General features: G+C 47.2%; 1 protein-coding gene across 2 annotated transcripts in view; it reads right to left on the minus strand.

Annotated features, from left to right (window-relative positions):
* LOC137307268 (activin receptor type-1B-like) overlaps positions 1-24,895 on the minus strand; it is a 63,099-nt gene that overhangs the window by 21,790 nt on the left and 16,414 nt on the right. The window lies entirely within an intron of this gene.

A 24,895-nucleotide genomic window follows, 5' to 3' on the forward strand; every position in this document is an offset into this window, starting at 1 on the left:
ATAAAGCCTAGTGACTGCACTGGCATCAGAGGGTTATTGGCGCCCACAGAACCCACACCCCGGTGCACGAGTCAGTGTCTTGGGGAGAGTTGCAGAGTTACATCCACAGTACCCCTCTAGTGAGGGGGGTGGGGGGATATCCAGGACGAGGGGACATAACCTTAAAATTCAATCTAGGCCCATTCAGGAGTGAAATCAGGAACCACTTTTCCACACAAAAGGGTGGTGGAAATCTGGAACTCTCTCCATCAAAAATTTGTGGATGCTGGGACAATTGGAGCTTTCAAGACTGAGGTCGATTTTGTTAGGCAAGAGATCAAGGGGTGTGGAGCTAAGGAGGGCAAATGGAGCTCATGTGCAGATTAGCCATGATCTAATTGAATGGCAGAACAGGCTCGAGGGGCTGAACGGTCACCTCCTGTTCCTATGTTCCCAAGAACGCGAACTGATACTGAGCAACAGCTGGAAGGAGCCATTTCATAAGATAACACGATGCCACCTCATGGACAGGAATCTGGTCTCTGCTGTACCTGCACATCAAGTGCTTGGCTCAGTAGGTAGCACGTTTGCCTCCGAGTCAGAAGGTTATGGGTTCAAGTCCCACTCCAGAGACTTGAGCACATAATCCAGGCTGACACTTCAGTGCAGTACTGAGGGAGTGCTGCACTGTCGGAGGTGACGTCTTTCGGAGGAGGCCTCAGCTGCCCTCTCAGGTGGGATGTTAAAAAGATCCTCCTACTTGGAAGGAGAGAAGGGAATTCTCCCGGTGTCCTGGCCAATATTTAGCCCTCTATGCCGCCAAAAATAAATCAACTGGCTGTTCATCTCATTGGCTGCCTGTGGGATCTTGCTGTGCGTGAATTCACCACTACATCTCTATATAACAGCAATTGCACTTTATATTAAAAAGGAATTGGTTGGTGATGCAAGTTCTTGAGGTTCCAAAAGAAATAAAAGCAAACAGACTTCACTTCCCCGACAGTTGACAGCTTAGTGATAAAACGTCAGCGTACAGGTTTCATGTGAAGAGAGCAGCAGTAATACTAATAAAGCTGTAGAGTCTGCAGTCAGGACTCACTGCACCAGATGCAGGACGGAACAGAGAAAGGCCGGCAGTTTTTAAAAAAAGGGGCCAATTGCTTTGGAAGAGTGCGGCTCGTCCTCATTCCGCCATGGGTGTCCAAACTCCTTCCCTGGGGCTTCATACAGATCTCTTCCCCACCACCCAGTTCCCCCACCCCATTTGGCTCTTGAAGTCAAACAACATGGGGGGTAAAATTGGAGGTGGGCGGGGACGCCAAACAGATGGAAATCGCATTGAAGTCAGTGGGCCTGGACATTAGACGGGGCGTATAGCAGGCCACCCACGCCATACCACCTGTTTTGCATCCCTGCCCACCTCCAATTTCACCCCCATCAAGTTTTACTTGCACTCTGATCTCTTTAATCTCTTGATTTTGTCCTGTTCGAATTGCGTGGGCCTGGAGGCCTGCTTGTTGCCTCATCGCTGGCCAAGCCCTAAAAGCAGAGCACCGAGACCAGTTAGTGTCGCCAACTTCAAGATACATGAAAGGGAACACGGGGTTAAACTTGACACGCCAACTGAGAAAACCCAGCGAAAGCCGACACGGCCCCAAAAAGCTGACAACTCGAGAACAACCCAGACGTGTGAAAACAAGTAGCTGCACGGGGCTAAGCTGTGGGCACACACAACATTCCTTCCCTTGTAATGGAGAGAGAAAAAACAAACACACGAAAGCCTGAAGGACAAATCCAAATATTGAAGGCACAAAATTGCTGGTACATTTCTACGGGAGGAGGGCGAGGAATGGGTTTTGGGGCTGTTCCCACCTGCAGTGTACAAAGGCCGCAAATCAAAGGTTGCCAACTCTGGTTGGCTGTATTTCTGGAGGTTTTATCACATGACCTCCCGCCTCCAACTGTCTCACCCAAACAGCCGTCCCACCCTCATCTCCAATTTTTTTTTAATGTAACTAAAACAAAACTTTAACGCCCCGATGATTTTGTTCCCAGTGTCCTGGGGATTAATTTTCAATTCCTGGAGACTCCAAGACAATCCTGGAGGGTTGGCAACCCTACCACAATCCCAGCCATCAGCTGAGGAGATCAGGGCCTCTACAGTGTATTATGAACATACGAATTAAGAGCAGGAGTAGGCCATTTGGCCCCTCAAGCCTGCTGTGCCATTTGATAAGATCATGGCTGATCTGATTGTGACCTCAACCCTACTTTCCCGTCTACCTACTATAACCTTTGACTCCCTTGTTAATCAGGAATCTATCTAACTCAGCCTTAAAAATATTTAATGACCCTGCCTCCACCGCTCTCTGGGGAAGGGAGTCCCACAGACTCACGACCCTCAGAGAAAAAATTCCCCATATCTCCGTCTTAAATGGGAGACCCCTTATTTTTAAACTGTGGCCCCTAGTTCTAGTCTCTCCCACAAGGGGAAACATCCCCTCAGCATCTACCCCTTCTAGTCCCCTCAGGATCTTATATGTTTCAGTAAGATCACCTCTCATTCCTCTAAACTCCGGTGTATACAGGCCCAACTTATCCACGAGACTCACGAGAAGCAGTGGCTGGGGCGGGGGGGAAGAACGAGAGCAAGAGACCCAGCTGCACAGATTTTTAATCAATAACTGCTGATCAGGCCCCATAAGTGCTGATCATTGGCATCAAATATTGACAGTTGGCATGTATGTTTAAACTTTCTACGTTCCCCCCCACCACCTCCCCGAGACGCCATGGTACACACTATACAACCCCAAGACAATGGCTTGGACACAACAACCTAAGGTGGTGGGTTCAAGTCTCATTCCAGAGACTTGAGCACATAATCTAGGCTGACACTCCCAGTGTAATACTGAGGGAGTGCCGCACTGTCGGAGGTGCCGTCTTTTGGATGAGACGTTAAACCAAGGCCCCGTCTGCCCTCTCAGTAAAAGACCCCACGGCCACTATTCAAAGAGCAGGGAGTTCTAACCAGTGTCCTGGCCAATAATTATCCCTCAACCAACATCCAGATTATCTGGTCATTAACTCATCGCTGTTTGTGGGATCTTGCTGTGCACAAACTGACTGCTGCGTTTCCTACATTACAACAGTGACTGCACTTCAAAAAGTACTTCATTGGCTGTAAAACGCTTTGGGGCATCCCGAGGTCATGAAAGACGCTGTAGAAATACAAGTTCTTTCTTTCAAAACAGATGGCATTGTAGACCCACCAAAATATGCGTCCACAAATCGAGTCAGTTCAATGCTGATGGCACTAGTCAGCTAAACTCAGCAAGCCGCATTTCCCACATTAGTGTACAATTGGATCTCTGTGTTATGCAATGGAGCCCAGAGACTGAGATCCCACTTCGAAATGGTAAAAAAGTGTGGCGGGGAAGAGATTGCTCCCCCTAGACAAGAAGAGTTTTAATAGGTAGCATTAAAGGAACTTTTATATTAAATTTGCACCCTCCGTACATTGTTCTCTTACCACTAAAAAAAAAGGTTAAAGAGACAAGACAGCAGAGTGATGTCGGGTCCCAAGACGATGGCAGCTCCACACTGGTCAGTGAACAGACAGTGCATCAGCTATCGACGGGAGGCATAACCTTAAAAATTAGAGCTAGGCCGTTCAGGGGTGATGTCAGGAAGCACTTCTTCACACAAAAGGGGAGTGGAAATCTGGAACACTCTCCCTCAAAAAGCTTTAGAGGCTGGGGGTCAATTGGAAATTTCAAAACGGAGATTGATTGTCAGGCAAGGGTTACAGAACCAAGGTGGGTAAATGGAGTTAAGGTGCAGATCAGTCGTGATCTAGCTGAATGGCGGAACAGGCTTGAGGGGCTGAATGGCCTCCTCCTGTTCCTATGTTTGATTCCTTTCACGTAAAGCCACCGACAGTCAACAGAAATCGACTTCAAGAAACTAGCAAGTTCAAACGAAGCAGACGCAGGCCCAGCTCCTGGAGCTGAATCTATGGGATTTACCCAGCGAATAAAGTCACACCAACAGTACACACTGGCACACTCAGAACGACTGCACGGCTACACACAATGATTTCAAGACGCCACTCAAAAATTCAAGTCAGGGCACCCTGATGGTACAGTTGGCGAGTGCCCAGTGGTCGTACCGAGCCACACAGACCAGGAATCTCTTGCTGCCCAACAGTTGGGGAGCTAAATAGATCTCAGCCGCAGTAACAGGTGACTTCAAAGTCTCTAGGCTAGGGAGGATAAAAAGAGGAACAAAACATTTTTGTTAAAGAGGCAGTAGTCCCATACCTGATCATTATCCCTTGATCACTGCTGGAAAGTGCGCACATATACAGGATTAGACCCGACCATTGATGGCGACCCCCTGCCAATCAATTGAATAGCGTGCTGATGCTCACCAAAAGGTCACACCAATAAACAGGAGAGGCCACCAGAGAGCTGCCAGCACCTTGTGGAAATCAGCACATTCAAGAAGGAGGGCGAAGGAGCAAAAAGGAGGGAGCGAGAAAAAGAGTGAAAGGGAGAGAGAAAAGCTTTAAAAATTCAGTAAGCCTGATATTACAGCATATTTATTCGACATGAAGAATCAGTGTAAGTGATTGACAGCACAGCCTTCTCTCCTGGGGACACTGGGGAGCTGGCATTGGCCCAGAAACACCCCTCCGACCCCACAACTCATCAGCAGACCACTGAACATTTCCTTTGTGGGGGGGGGGGGGGGTGGGGGGAAGAAACGCAAAGATAACGAGATAGACGGCTGGTTTCAGTACATAATGCACAACATGCCACAAAATGGCAATGGTCGGTAAATCTTCACCACAGGAGACTGCAAACCACAACACCACTGGGCTGTATAGATCAGTAATCTAAACAGCTGTGAAAAGAGCGATTCCTATTGGCACACGGTCATCCTTTGGACGAGGCGTTAAACCAAGATGTCTGCCTGTTCAAAGCTAAAATGGTGGGGTTGATATTCTGCAAGGATGAGATCAAAATGACCCCACGATTGTAGGCTAAACCCCACTTTTATGATCAGCCTAGGATATTAGCAGTTACCGATAAAATGGCATCGGCACTTAATCTGCAGACCAGGGCTGGCTGGCATGCTGAACTACAGACAAGTGATAATGGGACTGTGCTGGTTCTGATGGCTGAAAGGACAGCAAGGAATCCCTCCGAATCACACAACAAACTTTTTAAAACAGCAGCCGGGGCTGGGGGTTAGATGCCAGGAAGGAGAGGTGCATGTTTAAATATTGCTGTGCTGGAGTGGAGCAACAGCATATCAGAATGTGATCTTTAAACAGCAACCTCTCCCTCCTGGCTTCAGTGTCTTCTTCCACTGATTTTAAGCCACGATACTGCGTTTAAACGGCAAACTAACCCTCCAACTCAAAATAGCCAACGTCGTTCCATTTTCTTTCGAGTCATCAGTGTCCCACAAATAGATAGCTTTTTTGGCAACCAAAGGTGTTAAGGGATATGGGCCAAAGGCAGGTATATGGAGTTAGATCACAGATCAGCCATGATCTTATCAAATGGCAGAGCAGGCACGAGGGGCTGAAAGGCCTACTCTTGTTCCTATGTTCCTAAATCAAATTCCAAGCAAAGTTTGGACTTTGCTAGTCCAAACAACTTGCTCGTCCTGGTTTTCAGTCCAACCAGTTCAGCTTAGCGCTGTCTTACTGTACGAGACAATGTTTAAGATGATTAAAGGATTTGATAGGGTAGATACAGAGAAGCTATTTCCTCTGGTGAGAGTGGAAAAAAAAGGGAGTGTTCAGAACAAGGGGGCCACAATCTTAAAATTAGAGCCAGGCCATTCAGGAGCGAAACCAGGAAGCACTTTTTAAAAAAAATTATTCATTCATGGGATGTGGGCGTCACTGACAAGGCCGGCATTTATTGCCCATCCCTAATTGCCCTTGAGAAGGTGGTGATGAGCCGCCTTCTTGAACCGCTGCAGTCCGTGTGGTGAAGGTTCTCCCACAGTGCTGTTAGGAAGGGAGTTCCAGGATTTTGACCCAGCGACGACGAAGGAACGGCGATATATTTCCAAGTCGGGATGGTGTGTGACTTGGAGGGGAATGTGCAGGTGGTGTTGTGCCAATCAAGCGGGCTGTCAAATCCGCACACTCTCGAAAAGACGCGTTTGCAATAGGAAACGTCAAAACACTTGGCCAAAACGATTGGGGATTGGCGATCACCATTGTGTAGGTGTCCTTTCACTGAACAAGCCAGTGTCCTGTTGAATTGTATGGTCCCCTGAGCAGGTAACTAACGATTACACCTCCCCTCTCACTGACTAAAAGGGGTACAGCTTTACAAACTCATTACCAAACCCTCGCTAAGAACATTGCTCACTAGTTCCTGACTGCTGGCAACAGTCCAAATGACATTAAAGAGCTGAGCAAATAGCTCCTATCATTGGAAATTTCAAGGTGCAACAAGGCAGCCTGAGCTCTTGCTACAGTCAACCAGGGTTCCCTCCCCAGTGCTATTCAGTGACTCTTTGCTGGAACACGTGGATGGTCAGGTTCAGTCAAGATGTCCCCTCCCCTCGCCCATGGTTAGAAAGCCCAGAGGTGTCATAGGGAATAGCTGCTTTGGGCAGTGTTTAGGAGGCTTACTGGTGGCATGTGGAACTGAACTCCAGCATAGGAGAGAAAAGAAATTATAAAAACCTTTTGCATACAAACTTTCAACTAATTGAGGTACACATTAAAAAAAAAGCCATTGATAACATAGGCCCAATTCCTGAAAGTGCACATGCAGACCAGTACCATTTTTGGTTTTTATAAATAGGAGCATAGAGTACAAGAGTGAAGAGGTCATGCTAAATTCGTACAAGTCAATGGTTAGGCCCTTGAGTATCGTGGACATCCCATTTATAGAAAGGACATTTAATGCCGTACAGCATAGATTCACCAGGATGACAACAGGGGTGAGAAACTAAAGTTACCACGAGAGACTGGAGATACTGGGACTATTTCCACTGGTGTAGGGAGAGCCAAGAGGAGATTTAAGAAATTTTAAAAATGAAGAATTGTTTTGATAGGGTGAATAGGGAAGGACTATTTTCCGTGGCTAGAAAGTCAGCGACAAGGAATCACAAGAGCAAGAACGGGAGTTAGGAGAATTTTTTTTATGCAGTGGGATGTTGGGAGTATGAAATGCTTTGTCACAGGGAGCTAGCACAGACACAATGGGCCGAATGGTTTCTGTGCTGTAAACTTCAACGGTTTGCATTTGCTCCCCTCCTTGCCTCAAGCCGTCTACTCCTTGCTGGGGTATGAATGCATACATGCGCTGGTGCCTTGCCTAAGTAGCCACTTTTCACACGCAAGCTTAGACAGTGACGGTCAGCAAGCTATTTAAATGCAGGGGCATCACAGCCATGCATGATCCCTTCCTTGCCCAGCGTTCCCCCTTTCCTAACCCACGGCTGCTGAGGTCGAGTATCCTGGCTTAGATCAGCCAACACAACACAAACTTTGACCTTCATGGTTTATATGTCTCAGCTTCTCACCTTGACCTCAAGGGGAGCACGATTTTTCTTTTTAAAAAGAAAATCATTGAAACCCATTAGAATGGCATTTCTCCTTCAGCCCCTCCCAAAAAAAATTAAGTTGCTCATCCACATCCATCAATACTCACCCAATTCCAATACCTGTTTGACAGCCTCTCTCACTTCCTGTGTAGAGTGGCAAGACACCACCTTTGACCAATTTGGAATGTAAACGTAAACTTGAGCTCATCCAAAACTCTGCTGCCCGTATCCTAACTCGCACCAAGTCCCGTTCACCCATCAGCCCCTGTGCTCGCTGACCTACTTTGGCTCCTGGTCCAGGAACACCTTGATTTTAAAATTCTCATCCTTGTTTTCAAATCCCTCCATGGCCTCGCCCCTCCCTATCTCTGTAACCTCCTCCAGCCCTACAATCCTCCGAGATCTCTGCGTTCCTCCAATTCTAGCCTCTTGCGCATCCCCCGATTTTAATCGCTCCACCATTGCCGGCCGTGCCTTCAGCTGCCTAGGCCCCAAGCTCTGGAATTCCCTCCCTAAACCTCTCCACCTCTCCTTTAAGACGCTCCTTAAAACCTACCTCTTTGACCAAGCTTTTGGTCAACTGTCCTAATATGTGGCTCGGTGTCAAATTTTGATTGTGAAACTACATAAAAGGCGCTATATAAATGCAAGTTGTAAAGGTGTATTTAATAAGGGTCAGGGCAAGTTCAAAGAAATGCCCACTCATTTGAGTTTTGCTGATTTGCAATGGATTCTACCTCATTAAAAAAGGTTGACAACAGACACTGACCTTTTCAAAAAGTTAAGACCTCAGACAGCACGGTCATAAGTTTAAACCTTCGATGGCACATTCTTAAAAAAATAAATTCACAAATCTACTTCAGTGTCAGCTAGCCTCAGTCAGCAGCACTCTCGTCCAAGTCAGCACCTAGGACGACAAGGGCAGCGGGCGTATGGGAGCACCATCACCTCCAAGCTCCCGTCCAAGTCGCACATCATCCCGACTTGGATGTATATCGGATGCTCCTTCATCGACGCTGGGTCAAAATCCTGGAACTCCCTTCCTAACAGCACTGTGGGAGAACCGTCACCACATGGACTGCAGTGGTTCAAGAAGGCGGCTCACCACCACCTTCTCAAGGGCAATTAGGGATGGGCAATAAATGCTGGCCTTGCCAGCGACGCCCACATTCATAGAATTACATTTTTTTGATTTATATATATATATATAAAAAAGGGCTTTTGGGTTCAGGCTCTACTCTGGGATTTGAGCACATAAATCTAGGCCGACACTGCAGTACTGTGCCACACTGCCCATGATGCAGTCTTTCAGATGGCAGGTTAAACCCAGGCACTGTTTACCTGTTCAAGTGGATGTAAAAGATCTCATGGAACTCTTCAGCAAAAAAAGAGCAGGGAGATCTTAGTCCTGGCTATTTTATTTCTCCTTTAACCACCATCAAGAACAGATTATTTATTCATTCCTTTCTTGTTGTGGGACTGTGCTGTGTGCAAAATGGCTGCCGAGGTGAAGTGAGTGCATTTCAAAAATAATTTATTCCGCGTAAAGTGCTTTGAGGGATGTGATCAGGAACGATTGTCGCGCTGGTGTGAAGGCAGCTTGTACTTCAGTTATAGATTCTATCCACATGCGTCTGAATAGAGCATTCTAAGGCGTACAATATAGAGCAGTGGGAAATGGAGGTGATGAATTAAGATCACTGCACGACATTGAAGGCTTCAGTGGGAATTTTCCTCCGAAACAAACATGCTAAAAATGTACTTTGTGACAGTGCTGCTGGTCAGATTAATAAAAGACAAATATTTCAGCGCCTCAAGAGCTCCAACTATTTTGAGTTGACAGGTGTCTCAATCGTTGGGACTTCAATCAATTCTTTGGTGTCTCTCTCTCTCTCTCTCTCTCTCTCAGGCACCGATCTATTGCTGGAGGATACTTCCACCGAATGATACCTTGCCCCCAAAAAGCCACTTCTTCAGGTACGAGCCCAAACAGAGGAGCAACAAGCTATTCCAGCATGGGGGCCATCACAGCCATGCATGATTCTGTTCTCACCCAATTTCTTCTGATGTTGCACTACTTAATATCAGGGTAGAGCTGCTTTGTGTGAATCGAAGTGCGTTTCCAGAGGACATTAAATCTCCCGATCTCTGCACACCATGCTCTTTACAGCAGGCGTCACGGGATAGGGTTTAGGAGTGGGGATACTAGCCGATTTCACCCCCTCCCCCAGCCCAGGGGCACATAGGGCTACTGCAGGTAGACTACCATTGCCCTGGGTAAGCTACCTTCAGGAGAGACAGACCGAGACTCATTCCTACATTTTTTAAACTGAAAAGTTTGAGATCATCCAAAATCCCACAAAAGTCACTTTAGGGCTTCCTTTAGTTTGGATTCTGGGAGTCCAGTGTCTGTTAGCCAGCTCCTGTTAGAGAAAGAAAGACTTGCATTTCTATAGCATTTTTCACAACCTCAGGACGTCCCAAAGTGCTTAACAGCCAATGAAGTACTTTTTGAAGTGTAGTCACTGTTGTAAATGCAGGGAAACGTGGCAGCCAAATTGCGCACAGCAAGATCCCACAAACAGATTAATGACCAGATCATCTGTTTTAGTGATGTTGGTTGAGTGATAATTATTGGCTCGGACACCAGGGAGAACTCCCCTGCTCCTCTTCAAATAGTGCTGTGGAATCTTTTACGCCCACCCAAGAGGGCAGACGGGGCCTCAGTTTAAAGCTTCATCTGAAAGCCGGCACCTCTGACAGTGCAGCACTCCCTCAGTACTGCACTGGGAGTGTGAGTCGAGATTAAGGGCTCAAGTCCCTGAAGTGGGTCTTGAACCCACGAGCTTCTGCCTCAGAGGAGAGTGCGCTGCCCACTGAGCCACAGTTGTTAAATCTGGTTTCGGCCATTTCACCGAGGTCTACAAGTCTGGTGTCATTCTATGAACACCTGGTTAATCATCATAAACATTGGGGAGCCTGTTCCCAGAACCTCACCTACAAGAAACATAAAAAGGTCCAATTACTCAGAGATATTGGGTCTTTGTGGAGTAGGTTAGCAGCCTGCCGATCTATCACAGCAAGACCGGCCCAGATGGATAGGATGACATCAGGCTTATGGTTGTAAAGGTCTTATGTAGAAATGAGGTCAGACAGTCTCAAGCCAGTCTTAGCAGGCATAGGTTCAGAGTTTAAAACCATTCGCAATTCAGCACCAACGAGGAATCTTACTCGTGCCTCCAGAATCACATCGATTCTGCGATAGTTGGACTGGATGTTTATGCTCATCATATTGATGTGACAATAATCACCCAACCTAGGGATTTTGTTGGCTCTTATTTGTACTAATTACAAAGAGCAGCAGGCACATGGGAACAACACCACCTGCACGTTCCCCTCCAAGTCACACACCATCCCGACTTGGAAATATATCGCCGTTCCTTCATCGTCGCTGGGTCAAAATCCTGGAACTCCCTTCCTAACAGCACTGTGGGAGAACCTTCACCACACGGACTGCAGCGGTTCAAGAAGGCAGCTCACCACCACCTTCTCGAGGGCAATTAGGGATGGGCAATAAATGCCGGCCTTGCCAGCGACGCCCACATCCCATGAACGAATAAAAAAAGTCAGAAAATGGATCTTGGAGCCACTCCACTGGACAGTGTAACCAGGGTATCAGATGCCTCCACTCCACTGGACAGTGTAACCAGGGTATCAGATGCCTCCACTCCACTGGACAGTGTAACCAGGGTATCAGATGCCTCCACTCCACTGGACAGTGTAACCAGGGTATCAGATGCCTCCACTCCACTGGACAGTGTAACCAGGGTATCAGATGCCTCCACTCCACTGGACAGTGTAACCAGGGTATCAGATGCCTCCACTCCACTGGACAGTGTAACCAGGGTATCAGATGCCTCCACTCCACTGGACAGTGTAACCAGGGTATCAGATGCCTCCACTCCACTGGACAGTGTAACCAGGGTATCAGATGCCTCCACTCCACTGGACAGTGTAACCAGGGTATCAGATGCCTTCAACGGTGGAGGGGGGAGCAGAGGAGTGAAAAATTCAGAGGGGATAATCTTCCGACACTGAGGTTAAGATACGTTGTAGCAGTAAGAGTGGAGAGAGCCTCACACTGCATGGATGATTGAGCTCGAGTCCTTGGTACTAACACTCAGTGTGACAAGTGGGAAAATATTCCATTCCCTGGCAAATACACATTCACAAAATCCATAAGTGATGCACTATGTATGTACTTAGAAGCACAGCGTGTGGCAGAATGCAGCTTAGCAGTTAAGAGGTTTATAATTAGAGGTTCCACATTATGTAAAGTGCTTTATCACCTCTGCTTCAGTGCCACATAGACACTCTGCATTAACACTGTTTGGTAGCCACACAAAAAGGGCCAAATAAAACAAGAGTTTAAGAATGAGAATGTCATGAGCAACGTGCAATTACTAGTAGTGTCAGTCATGGTTCAGTTGGGCAGCACTCGCACCTCAGTCTGATTAATTGTGGGTTCAAGCCCCGCTCCACAACTTTGAATACACAACCCAAGCCAAGGCTTCGGGAGATGCTTAAGGAGAGCTGTAACACCACAAGTGCATCCTTCGGATGAGATGTTAAGCCGAGGCTCCAGAAGGTCTAATAGTGTTCTGGCCAACAATGCTCCTTCCACCACTGACTAACCGGTTATCCATCTTATTACTGTTTGTGGAATATTGTCCTGCACAAAATGGCTACCACATTTGCCTACATAAGTCTTAGTACTTCAAAGTTAATCGAATGTGTGTGACGTGCTTTGAGACACGAGAAGGTGCTACGTAAATGGACATCAGATTCACTCATCAGCACACTACTCCACATCGAAGGACATAGTTTTTCCTACAGTGCCCACGTGTCCCATTAGAGCTCCGTAGCGATTACTTCCTCACCCGTGACAGGCAAAGAACATTAAAGCTCGAAACTTTTGAGTATTCCTTCCTCTCACCTTCACTCCTAGAAAGCAACAATTCTTCACTGGGTTATAGCTCCATGAGCATCAGCAGCTTTCTGGCATCTTGGCCCAGCCAGTGAGCGTTGGCAGACTACTTGACGGACAAGGCAAGCTATAGGCAACCCCTATCCCATCCTCTTCTGACATCTGTGTGCTTCCTAGCAGGGGGTCACTGGATACACAATCAGAAGCAGTGGCTTGAACCCACAATTATCTGACCGTGAGGTGCAAGTGCTAACTGATTTCCTCTCTGATCCTCAACAAGCTTTGGAACTTGCTACCACATGGTTGAGGCAAATAGCATAGTTACATTTAAGGGGAAGCTCGATAAGTACATGAGGGAGAAAGGAATAGAAGAATATGCTGATAGGATTAGAGGAAGAGGGGAGGGAGGAGGCGCGTGTGGAGCATAAACACCAGCATAGACCAGATGGGCCGAATGGCTTGTTGCTGTGTTGTAAATTCTATGTAATCCAATTGGATGATTCTCAATTGTTAGTGAAATAGGCTTCCCCCCCCCCTCCCCCCACCATCTGATATTTTTATAACTAACTAAAAGTATTCAAAAAGAAATGGGAAAATAAACAATTTATTTAACACCCCAATGATTTTTCTCCTGGGTTTTGCTCACAGCAGTATCCTGGAGATTAATCTTCAATTCCTGGAGACTCCAGGGCAATCCTGGAGGGTTGGCAACCCCTACCTGCACTATGGACATTGAGAAATCAAAAACAAAGTTAAACGTACCCTCAAAGTAATGAGAGCAAACCAATCCTTCCAAGGGGAATCTACAGCAACATCCTTCCAGGCACCGCTAAACCTTCTGAAGGCTCATCGGAAGACATTTTTACTCATGACAAATATTTAACAGTCTGTTTTATTGCTGGGGGAAGATGAAGGAGAGAGAGAGAGGCAGACAGAGACAAAGTCACGGGAAGAGTGGGGAGGGAATTCTCTCTCAAAATTCACTGAATCGGGAACCAATTGAGACATGAAAGTGAACTGATTACATCTGCTTTCATCAACGTGTGCCTTGCTGAATGGCAAGGCACAAAAACCAAACAGAAACTATTTTAGGGAGGAACAGATAAAAGAAACAACTTGCATTTAACATAGAAAAACGTCCCCAGGCACTTCACAGAAGTGTAAATCTGACAAAAATTGACACCAAGCCAAAGGAGGAGAGATTAGGAGGAATCAGCAAAGGCTTAGACAAAGAGATACGTTTTAAGGAGGGTCTTCGAGGATAGAGAGGTAGAGGGGTTTAGTGAGGGAAATCCGGAGCTTAGGGCCTAGACAGCCAAAGGCACAACCACCAATGGTGGCGTAAAGGAAGTGGGGGAGGCACAAGCAGCCAGAATTGGAGGAACGTAGAGATCTCGGAGGGTTGCGTGGCTGGAGAAGCTTAGAGATAGGTAGGGGCAAGGCCACAAAGGAATTTGAACACTAGGATGAGAATTTTTTTTTTTTTTTTTTTTTAAAAGAGGCACTGCCGGACCGGGAGCCAATGTAAGTCAGAGAGCAGAGAGGTGATGGGTGGATGGAACTTGGTGCGAGTTAGGATACGGGACATGCAAACGCTGGAAATACACAGCAGGCCCATCAACATTCGAGAGAAAAGGATGGGTTAACATGGTGAGTTAGTATCAGAACTGACCGAAGTCTGATTAAAAAGGGTTTCCATCCAAAACATGAACTCGCTTCCTCTTTCCAGATGCTGATTCACTTGCTGTGTATTTCCTGCGTTTGCAGTTTTTTCTGGTCATCTCTGAAGGTGGACTGCTTGCTTGATTCTCCGTAATTACGTGCGTAACGCAGTCACAAAAATGCCAGGAGAGTAATTTGGTTTATTATTGAGCTCCGCATCCATGGGTTTTGAGATGGGTCAACAGAAAGGAACAAAGCCACGGTTCACATGCCCAATAGGAGCCAGCCTTTGGCTCAGTGGTACCATTGCTGCCTCAGAGTCAGAAGGTGCAGGGTTCAAGCCCCACTCCAGACACTTCCAGCGAGCAGAGGCCAGAGCGCTGGCTCTGAATTCTGGACACTCGCATCTAGTGGATGTGGGCACCCCCCCAACCTCATCATATGGGTTGTGGGAGCCTCTAAAACCCTCCCGCTGTATAGGACTAACTGCCCTATCGGCTGGTATAAAGATGGTTACGGCCATGGAAGGAGTGCTCACATCGTGGTCTGTCAGACCGTTAATCAGCCTGCAAATCCTTCCACTGCTTCACACTGTTCTCCAAGGGAAGAGAGTGTGAAGATACAAAAACAACCTGCCCAACAGCTGTTCACTGACCACAGCTGCAGGTGTGCAAATGGTTATCAGGCTCACCATGGTCCAATAGCCCACCGACAATCAATGGCGGAGAATGGCCTCTTGAGTAAGGCACCTGTAGAGCAGTTAGCACATCTGGAACTGGAGCCCTGCATTAGTCAGTGGCACTAAAATTAAAATACACACGCAAGCCATCAACGTTATCCAATGTGAAGAAAAGACAAAAAGAAAATGAGAGCCTGTTGTTCTAACCGGGAGAGCTCGAGATGACAGAGGAATCAGCGTGGAGAAGCCGCCAATAACTGGCCCTGGGGTCCACTCAAAGCCATTTGCCCACAAGCAGAACTCGAGCAGTGGCCTTAAAAGGGAAGGCCAGGTAAGCAGCTAAATGTCACAACTGTGCTCCAGTTCCCAGACTACCCATTAGCAGCTAATTTCCTGTGGCATTGCTCTAGAAATGAAACTTGAGCACATGCTGAAATGTCAGGAATATTCCAGGAACTCGATTACAGGTAGACAGGGAGCATTCACTTGATTTGTTTGCACCTACAGCGCAATCCCATTGAAACACATCTCAGCAACTCAAGTAATGCTGAACTCTCCTCCAAACAGTGGCCTTTAAAAAAGGTTTTTTTCTTCCCCTTCTCAGGCCATGCCAATTTTCTCCTCTACTGAAGTGTTGACTCTTAGAGAGGAGGGGGAAGAGAGAGAGAGAAAAAGAGGTGAGGGGAGCAGTTCCACAGGTGTTGGTGCTCTCTTGTCCAAATGACCATTATTCACACGAGCCTAAGCAACTCAGGTCATAACCAAATCCAACTTCCTCCACATCCAAAGCCTCTCAACATGCATTGCCTGCCAGGGACACCTCGGCAGCGATCAGGCATTGTCCTCTCTCTCAATCCAGGGGCTCCTAGGTCAATGTGTAGCTACCCCTAACTGCTGCCCTGGCCGAGATCGGCCAACTCAGCACAGAGCAGGGATGGGACGTGGGGCTTCCCTGGTTTGCGTTACCCACTGGACCTGGCTCGGCGAGTTTTAGAAAAGGAATAATTGAAGCGAGCTTGAGAAAAGCTAGAGAACAAAAAAAAGTGAATTTTAACTACTCCTGATGAGTCAGGCCCCAAAACCCATCAGAAAATGAACAGGGACCATACAGGTGGGCTGTAGAGGCAGCAGACACACCCTGAGAACAGGTACCTGCCAAGCAAATTGCCACAGGCCATAAAATAAGAGCGACACATAATACGCAAGTGTTTTTTAAAAAAAAATGTTTCATTGTAAAATTATCCAAAATTCTGTGTAAGCTGCTGTGCTGGCTCAGTGAAAGCACATTCAGTATGGCATTGAGTATGAAGTGATTGAATATGATAGATGTACCCCAGACTGTCACGAAGAGTGGAGCAGAGGACACTAGAATTTGCCTCAGTGTTCTGGGTTGTTTGGCTGAGGTGGGGGGCAAAAATTAGCAGGGGTCCTGTTCCCGATTGGTAGCCAGCGACTCCCTGCTGGAATTCTCTGTGCATGAATGTCAAAAGGAAAGGACAGGATCAGGCTCGACTCCTCATGGTCGAAGAGTGTGCTGACACTCAAGGTCAAGGGTTGCACGGGAACGAAGACCACTGGGACGAGAAACTGGAAGGTGGCTGACCACTTCTTGAACTGAGTGGAGTCATCACCTTCAAAAGGGAGGGAGAGAACAGCAGAACACAGGAAATAGCAAGCCTCCCCGGTTTGTGTGAAATTTAAGAAATGCCATTGCAGAATTAACTCAGGGTGGGCACACAACCAGACAAACTTGGAATTAACTGCCAAGCTCTAAGGTTGCCAACTCTGGTTGGACATATTCCTGGAGGTCTCATCACATGACCTCCCACCTCCAACCACCCTGCCCAAACAGCCCTTTTCCCCTCCCATCTCCAATACTTTTATAACAAATAAACAAAAGTGTGCAATGAAAAAAAGACACACCATTTAAAAAAAAAATCACGCCCCTATGATTTTTCTCCCAGGTTTTGCTCGCAGCAGTGTCCAGGAGATCAATCTTAAATTCCTGGAGACTCCAGGGCAATCCTGGAGGGTTAAGTAAGGGGATTAAGGGTTACGAAAACAAGGCAGGTAGGTGGAGTTGAGATACATATCGGCTGGTGGGGAGTCTCGGACTAGGGGACGTAGCCTAAAAATTAGAGCCAGGACTTTCAGGAGTGAAGTTAGGAAACACTTCTCCATGCAAAGGGTGGTAGAAGTTTGGAACTCTCTTCTGCAAACAGCAGTTGATGCTAGCTCAATTGTTAACTTTAAATCTGAGATTGATAATACCTTTTGGTTAACAAAAAAATCTAAGGGATATGCGGCTAAGGCAGGCATATGGAGTTAGGTCACAGATCAGCCATGATCTCATTGAGTGGCGGAACAGGCTCGAGGGGCTGAATGGCCTCCTCCTACTCGTATGATGGCAACCCCTAGTCAGCTCCAAACGCCGTTGGTTCTGGTCCACGTGGTAGAATCCACACCTTGTGGAGCGAAGCTTCACCCTTTTGTTCGGGGGATCGTCTGTAGCAACACGCACAGACACTGAGCAAAATAAAGGCCATACACACACACGGCGATCAGACAAAGCTTTGCTTTATTCACTTTTGACCAAAAAAAATGCCCTTCAGAAAAAAATCCTTTTCAGAGCAAGGGTTTGCAAAGAGTTGCTAAAGGCGCTGTCGAGTTCTCACGGAAAAAGGTTGGGCCAGAAAGTACAATTACGGCGACAGCTGAGAACAGCCTACTAAGCAGTTGCCACAGCAACAGTGTTGGCTCGGAGCAGTCAGATAGAAGCAGCTGAGATCCTGCCGCAAGAAGAGGGGTATGAGATTTATTCAGAAGTGGAGAGTCTTTGAAGTAAGGGGAGAGATGGTGAGAGAAAAAGAAACAAGCCAATACACTTTACTGTCTTCTCTTACCCACCCTCCCCATACCCCTTGCCCTCAGATTTCTCCCGGCATCTCCTAGTCAGTGAGTAACTCTGGGGTATGGGCTTATTGGTGCCAACAGTCCTCCCCTATTGCACCCACGTGCCCTAAACAGCGGGTGTTGACCATAGGCTGGAGCTTGCCTGTGATGCCCCTATCTCTTTTCAACAGCCACACCAGGCTTGCCAACTCCGGTTACAGCCACACCAGGCTTGCCAACTCCGGTTACAGCCACACCAGGCTTGCCAACTACGGTTGGTCAAATTCCTGGAGGTTTCATCGTGTGATCGCCCACTCCCAACTGCCCCACCTTCCCCATCCCATCATTGGTCGCCTGATGCGTCCATCCTCGTGATTCACCACCTTCTCACGGCCAATTGGACAGCGAACCAAATCTTGTTTACCCGATTGGATGACTCTTGACTGTCAATCAAACGGCCTCTTTTCCTCCATCTCCAATACTCTTGTGACTAATAAATGAAAGTGTTCAAAGAAAATGAAAAAAACTTTTTTTGTTACTGCCCCTATGATTTTTCTCCTGGATTGCTCGCAGCAACGTCCAGATTCCTGGAGACTCTAGGACAATCCTGGAAGGTTGGCAACCCTAAGCCACACATGCATTGCTCAGCATGCGGGTCGCTAGAGAAACAGGAATCTTGGCTGATTTCCCCCCCCCCACACTCCCTTCCAGAGCCCAGGGATTCTGAGGCCGATTATGGCCACCTAAATTGTTCACACCTGAATGTCAAAATGCTTTCGCCAGACAGCCATGTTTTGGACGGGCACACACTAATTATATAGCTCTCTTCTCTCTTCACAGTTCAAAGTTTCAAAAAAAAAACTCTCACATACCCACCATTGCACTTTACTGAAACCCTCATGACAACTCTGGAACACAAGCAGAGCCTCTCCTGCTTCGAGCAGTGAAATCCGAGAGACTTCGAGTTTTTGCACGAGTTAACGTTCTCTATGCAGGAATGCTCACGTCTCACACCAGATGCGGTCGGTACACCCCATACGAAGTACTTCAGTGTTAGCTGGGGAAGAGCAACGCCTGGCTACTGGGCTTTAAATGGAATGGCAATAGGCCAGGTCGTTAAAAAAAAATAAGCCCCTCTCTGCAGCTAAGAGACAGACAGAACCGGTCACAAGGTCAGGTCCATGACCCTGCCAGACGCCCAATAAAAAGAAACAAGTTACACAACTTCTAAATAAAAGGTCAATGAGTAGCTTGCCAAACTAATGGCCTTTAAACCCAATCAACCACACTCAGACCGTCACTTGTCCACCACAGCACCACTTTGGGCCTACGGTCAAAGATCCTCCTACTTCACAAGAACATAAGAAATAGGGGCAGGAGTAGGCCATTCGGCCCCTCGAGCCTGCTCCACCATTCAATAAGATCATGGCTGATCTTCTACCTCAACACCATTTTCCTGCATCATCCCCATGTCCCTTGATGACTAATACCTAGAAATTTATCGATCTGTTTTGAATGTACTCAATGACTACCTCCAGAGAGCTGTGGAGGTTCAGAGAATTCCAAAGATTCACCACCCTCTGAGTGAAGAGATTTCTCCTCATCTCAGTCCTAAATAGCCGACCTCTTATTTGGAGACTGTAACCCCCCTGGTTCTAGATTCCCTTCAAGTGTGAAAGCCTTGTCAAAGCTGGAGTTGGATCTCCGCAAGAACAACTTGCATTTATATAGCGCCTTTAACGTAGTAAAACATCCCAAGACGCTTCACAGGAGCGTTACAGACAAAATGTGACACTGAGCCCGAGCCACATAAGAAGATATTAAGCCAGGTGACCAAAAGCTTGGTTTTAAGGAACATCTTAAAAAGGAGAGAGAGGTCAAGGGGTTTAGGGAGGGAATTCCAGAGCTTGGGGCCTAGGCAGCTGAAGACACGGCCGGCAATGGTGGAGCGATTAAAATCAGGGATGCACAAGAGGCCAGAATTGGAGGAACGCAGAGATCTCGGAGGGTTATAGGGCTGGAGGAGGTTACAGAGATAGAGAGGGGTGAGGCCATGGAGGGATTTGAACACAAGGATGCGAATTTTAAATTTGAGGCGTTGCTGGACCGGGAGCCAATGTGGGTCAGTGGGCACAGGGGTGATGGGTGAACGGGACTTGATGCGAGATGGGATACGGGCAGCAGAGTTTTGGATGAGTTCAAGTTTACGGAGGGTGCAAGTCTTCTGGTTAGGATAGCTCACATTATAGCGCAATGTAGTTTTTGGTCATTGCAATTTATTGCCAAATACAAGCTTCAAGCACTAAACACACAGTTGGAGTGAGACAGATTTCATTCAACATAATATATTGCAAATTCCTTCCACTTGGGGATTTACTAAAAAAGTGAAAGGGTGTTTCTTTTCCTGATCACTATCCAGCGACAGCTGCTGCAAAGATGTCAAGTGGGGAAAAAGATTGGGCAAGGGTGTAAAGCACCCTACAGTTGAATAGCCTACCAAGACTTACTGCATAACCTTGCACAGAAACAATGGCCCTCTTGTGCGAGGTCCCAGAATGTAGCAGTTGTTTTTTTTATTCGTTCGTGGGATGTGGGCGTCGCTGGCGAGGCCGGCATTTATTGCCCATCCCTAATTGCCCTAGAGAAGGTGGTGGTGAGCAGCCTTCTTAAACTGCTGCAGTCCGTGTGGTGACGGTTCTCCCACAGTGCTGTTAGGAAGGGAGTTCCAGGATTTTGACCCAGCGACGATGAAGGAATGGCGATATATTTCCAAGTCGGGATGGTGTGTGACTTGGAGGGGAACGTGCAGGTGGTGTTGTTCCCATGTACCTGCTGCTCTTGTCCCTCTAGGTGGTAGAGGTCGCGGGTTTGGGAGGTGCTGTCGAACATGCCTTGGCAAGTTGCTGCAGTGCATCCTGTGGATGGTACCCACTGCAGTCATAGTGTGCCGGTGGTGAAGGGAGTGAATGTTTAGGGTGGTGGATGGGGTGCCAATCAAGCGTGCTGCTTTGTCCTGGATGGTGTTGAGCTTCTTGAGTGTTGTTGGAGCTGCACTCATCCAAGCAAGTGGAGAGTATTCCATCACACTCCTGACTTGTGCCTTGTAGATGATGGAAAGACTTTGCTGATGATTGAGAGTAGACTGATGGGGCGGTAATTGGCCGGATTGTGGACAGGACATACTTGGGCAATTTTCCACATTGTCGGGTAGATGCCAGTGTTGAAGCTGTACTGGAACAGTTTGGCTAGAGGCGCAGCTAGTTCTGGAGCACAAATCTTCAGCACTACAGCCAGGATGTTGTCGGGGCCCCATAGCCTTTGTTTAAAAAAAACATAAGAAATAGGAGCAGGAGTAGGCCATACGGCCCCTCGAGCTGCTCCACCATTCAATAAGATCATGAACGATCTTCGTCCTCAACTCTACTTTCCCCACCCGATCCCCAACGAGTCCGAAAATTTATCCATCTCAGCCTTGAACATACTCAACGACTCAACATCCACAGCCCTCTGGGGTAGAGAATTCCAAAAATTCACAACCCTCAAGTGAAGAAATTCCTCCTCATCTCAGTCTTAAATAGTCGACCCCTTATCCTGAGGCTATTCCCCCGAGTTCTACACTCTCCAACCAGGGGTAACAGCCTCTCAGCATCCACCCTGTCAAGCCCCTCAAAATTTAATATGTTTCAATGAGATCCCCTCTCATTCTTCTAAACTCGAGTATAGGCCCATTCTACTCAACCTCTCTTCATAGGACAACCCTCTCATCCCAGGAATCAATTTAGTGAACCTTCGTTGCACTGTCTCCAAGGCAAGTATATCCTTATCTAAGGAAGCCAAAACTGTGCACAGTTCTCCAGGTGTGGTCTCACCAAAATCCTATACAATTGCAGCAAGACTTCCTTACTTTTGTACTCCAATTCCCTTGTAATAAAGGCACTGGAGTAGCAAAGATTGAGAGTTCAAATCCCACAAGAAGTTGTGAAATCAATAAATCTGGTAATTATTGGGTAATCAACAGAAAAGTGACCATAAACACAGCCAGATTGTCACAAAAACCCCAAGTGGTTCATTAACGTCCTTCAGAGAAGGGAACCTGCCACCCTTCCCCAGTCTGGCCTACACTCCAGTTTTATACTACATGGTTGGCACTTGAATGCCCTCAGGGAAACTAGGGGTGGGCAATAAATGTGGGTTTGCCAGTGTTGTCCACATCAAATAAAATAAAAGGAAGTCCGACCCCTGTGGATCTGTACCCCAAGAGTCAATCCATCAAGGACAGGAGGGAAGAAAGAGAGAACAGGACAGAAAGTATTCTGCTTTAACTCTCCACGTTGCTAATTAATCAACATGAGTTAAATCAGGATGTTTTTCTTCGGATCCAAATTTTGCCCTTTCTCTTTCTGAAGGCACGGACTCACAGTGGGTATGGTCCTAGCCACCACCTAGATACGTGTTCGTGCGTGTGACCTTATACACTGAGCTTTGGTGGGTGCATGGAAGAGGGAGCCATCCCAACTGAGATGGATCTTATTTTCACCCGGGGTGAACACAATCACTGGATAGTAACCAGAAGCAGTGGCCCAAACTCCAAGCTAAATTGGAGTACATCTACCAGCCTTCTCAGGAGGGGATCTGCTAACTCGGCACTGACCAGGGATTGAACCATAGTTAAATGCAGCAATTACTAACTAAGCCTATCAGGTGGGGGAAGTGGCTAGACGACAGCTTAAATTCCCAGTTTTAGAACAGGTGGAATCGGAGGTCGGCTAAGAATTGAAAAACCGTAAACACAACAAATGAGCCGATATCTGATCTCCCATCTGCCTCCTCCCCGTCACCCACTTATCTCAACCTTGTCCCACAGATAAAAGACAGCTAAATATTTCCAATTGAAGGACAGCACAACTGGTGTGCCGGCTTACATAGTTGGATTGGGCCTCAGTGTTAAAAGTGCCGCCACCTCTACCCTCCCCCAGTCCCGTCACTTCTGCAAAGGAGACTCCAGAATGAAAAAATGAGAGGGGGAAGAGAAGGGGAAATGGATAAGGCTCTACCAGGGAATCCCATCCCTGGTATTCAAAGCCATTTTCAGAGGTGGGGGGGGGGGGGGGAAAGAGAGAAAGAGAAGAAACATTTCAGAAGCATGGAGTACAATCCTCAGAAAAGCAGGAAGAATCCTCTGAACCCCAATGTGCAAGAAAAATGGAATTTGACTTAAGTCACATAAACCAATGGCAGTGATTATAGAAACTAGCTGCCCCTTGCATAGAAAAACAAGACTATTTGTGGAATGCAATCCCCAAAACACAACTTAAAAGAGAAAAGTTTCACACAATAAAAACAAAATGCCAGTCAGTCACTGTAAACTAGTCGCCCTGCTTATATCTAAAGTTGTATTCAGAGGCCCTGGGATCATGCAAAAAAATGGTTCAAATCCTGGAACAGCTCTAATTCAAACAATGAAAATTTGAAGAGGCAAATGGAGCGCGCAGCCCGAGAAATCGGCAAAAGGAGTACCCCACTCCAGGACTTTGAGCTCATACTTGGCCGAAACAACAGTGTTGCACTGTGGGAGGGGTCGTCTTTTGGACGAGGCGCCAAATTTTCTGTCCAAAGTGGCCGCAAAAGATCCCACGGCACTAATTCAAAGAGCAGGGAATTTTTGTAACTCTTCCACATAACTCAGCCCTCTGATAGCTCCTCAGAGAAAAAGAAAATACTGCACATTGGTGACTGGGATGGCTCAGGAGGTAAGAATACTGCCTGGTGTGGTCATAGGACGTGCAGATCAGGGAGGTCCCAAGTGGTCGGTGGTGATCTCAACTGGGGTAGCAATATGGACACTACAATTAGCTTGAGTGGGGAGAGCTATCGACTCAAGTTCCCATTAATGTTGCCAATCCTCCAGGAATCGAAGATTAATCTCCAAGGCACTGCGGCGAGCAAAATCCAGGAGAAAAATCATGGGGGGGTGGGGGGATTAAACAAAATTGTGGGCTTTTTCCATTTTCTTTGAACACTTTCATTTATTGGTTATAAAAATATTGGAGATGGGGGAAAAAAAAGTTTGTCTCACTAACGGTCAGGATAAATCCAATTGGGTTTCAAAGAGTTTATTCGCTTTCCAATTGGCCGTGGGAAGGCAGTGACCTGGAGGATGGACCAATGGCAGGAATGTGGGGGCGGGGCAGTTTGAGGCGGGAGGTCATGTGATGAAGCCTCCAGGAATATACCCAGAGTTGGCGACCCTGGCTGCCATCCCTGATTGCTACCCATGGACCTTTCTCCCCCTCTCCCCCTCCCTCTGCTGGAAAGTGCAGGTGTGGGGACATTGAGGGACAACAGGCTTGGGTTTGGCTAGAGTGCCCGCAGCAGTCAAATAGCTGCCAACACTCACCGTCAACGCCCAAACATGAAGAGCGGCCACCTGGGCGAGGTAGCAAAGGGCACCCAGCAACCGTGAAGCCCATGCCCCTGGCAAGAGTCGGCACCATCTGGAGCAGAGCGGGAAATGAAAGGGAGGGGAGGGTGAAAATATGCAATACATATTCCATGCTATCTTAGTGTATACTATGCATAAACAGCTAACAAAATCTGGCGTCTCCCACGCTTTTAGCAGCTGGCTCAACAACAGCAGTGGTTGCCATGACAAACGGCCTGCTCCCGGGCACCAACTCCTGGATATGGCTAAATTTTTAATTCTGTTTAAAAAATACGGCGAGTCAGAAATATCGAGGATTACACAACAATAAACACTTTTTTTGTGCATTAACCTAGTCTAGCTTTTAAAAGGATTAGACGCCTCCAAAGCAGGGCTTGGAAGTTCTACTTGTTCACCAGCCCCAGGCGGGTTACTCACCAGCAAGATCAACAAATAAAAACCCACTCAAGAGCTGCTTTTTAAACATTAATGCATTTCTCCGTCCCATCTCCAATCCTTCAGAGATGCTCTGCTGTTTGGGCTGTACATAATCTTTTCCAGCCTATATCTGCTCTTCTGTGCCCCATCCCTCGCCCGTACCAAGAAGGTGCATTGTTGCACTCTTCAGGATCGCTTCACGACTTGGAGAGAGTGCTATAGTTCTTTAGGTGAGTGAAGATTTCACTTGGGGGGG

The sequence above is a fragment of the Heptranchias perlo genome, chromosome X (assembly GCF_035084215.1).
Source record: "Heptranchias perlo isolate sHepPer1 chromosome X, sHepPer1.hap1, whole genome shotgun sequence".
Lineage (NCBI taxonomy): Eukaryota > Metazoa > Chordata > Chondrichthyes > Hexanchiformes > Hexanchidae > Heptranchias > Heptranchias perlo.